We start from the raw sequence: 1664 nt of genomic DNA on the forward strand, positions 1-1664 counted from the left end.
AGTGTCAATAAAGACTAGAAGGTACCTATAATTACTTGTAGGGAGCATATTGGTAAAATCAACCTGCCAATCTTCAGCTATTTATGTTCCCCCTCCTCTGCACAGGAGTCAATAGGGGAGGTGGCCTTACATGCTGAGGGTTATTCTGTAAACATAGAGGCCAAGAGCAAGTCATTTCCTTTATGACCATATTTGGTCCCTTTCTTCCAAAAGCTCGGGAGACCAGCTGTGCTAAGGCAGCTCTTCCCAAGTGGGTAGAGCTGTGTAATTTTCCATTAAGTGGCCATTGGTAGCATAATTCTGTGATTTAGCATCCACTATCCATTTGCTTTTTAGTATAGCCTCGCTGTTGAGCCCATTCATTTTCAGGCTCCGTATAGTGAGATTCCTTAGCTACTTCCACAGATTGACGTACAAGGGCCATTTCCAAACTTGCCTGTGTAGCTGCTCTATCTGCTAACGCATTTCCCTGGTTAATATAATTATCTCCCTTCTGATATCCCTTGCAGTGGATGACGGCCACTTCTAAAGGCTCCAGCACTGCCTGAAGTAGAGCCAGTATCTCTTTTCCATATTTAACAGGGTAACTCTTTGCAGTCACTAAGCCCTTCTCTTTCCAGATTGCTGCGTGTGCATGCAACACAAGGAAAGCATATCTGGAATCTATCTATCTGTCTATCTATCTATCTGCATATATACATAAATTCGCTGGCCTTTTCCCAGTTGTAAAGCCCTAGTCAATGCAATAAGCTCTGTCTTTTGGGCTAAAGTATTGTGTGGTAATGCTTGGGCTTCTATCGTCTGCCTTTCTAACTCCTTCCTTCAGATAGCTGCTGCCATCAGTAAACCATTAAGCATCTGGATTTTCCAGGGGCTCATCTCGGAAGGTCTGGCCTACTAGGGTACACCTGCCTAATTCATTCCGCCCTCAGAGACTCCATCCCCTTAATCCTAAGGGGAGTTGATGGCTATGAATCATCTCTTCTGTAACAGCTTCCTGCTCATGAGGGGTGTAGTGCAGGTCCTGCCTGTCCAGTGTCTGTAAGTCTCTGTCTATCCTGTCTAACAAATTTGCTTTGTGGGTTGGAGCAGTCTCAGTCATTGCCAAAGTCTGTGTCCCTGCGTAGTCAGTTACTCCCAGAAGTCGAGTTCTAAGGTCTCTGGTTGGCTTATAGGAACAGTCAGGAACGTCTTTCGCATTCATCTGTGAAGACTTAAGAGGTAGAAGTTTAGTCCTAATTTCACGGAAGTAGTCCTGTTCACTGGCACCTGTTGAGGTCCCTTTTATTTAAGCTGAAACTGATCTGAAGAGGATCTTCTTATGAATGGCTTGTTCAGGAATTCCTAATGTTGGAGTTTTTGTTAAAAACTCCTTGATTCCTTGGAACACCTTTGCAGCTCCCCTGTCCAGCACAGTGTCTGTTTCAGAGGCTTTTAAGCAAGCACCAGGCTTAGAATCCAGATCCTGGAATCCACAGCTCTTGTAGCTACCCTTTTCAGTACGGAGTCTGCGTCAGGGCCTCTTTAAAGCTATATACAAAAGTTTGGAATCCAAATCCTGTGTGGGGAGCAACTTGGACTAGACTGTTACTGGAATTAAGACTTATTCTATGCATCTGCTCTCCCACAATATGGCACTGAGAAGGGAGTAAACAACTTCTACA

This window comes from Oryctolagus cuniculus, chromosome 12 (assembly GCF_964237555.1).
Source record: "Oryctolagus cuniculus chromosome 12, mOryCun1.1, whole genome shotgun sequence".
Taxonomy (NCBI): Eukaryota; Metazoa; Chordata; class Mammalia; order Lagomorpha; family Leporidae; genus Oryctolagus; species Oryctolagus cuniculus.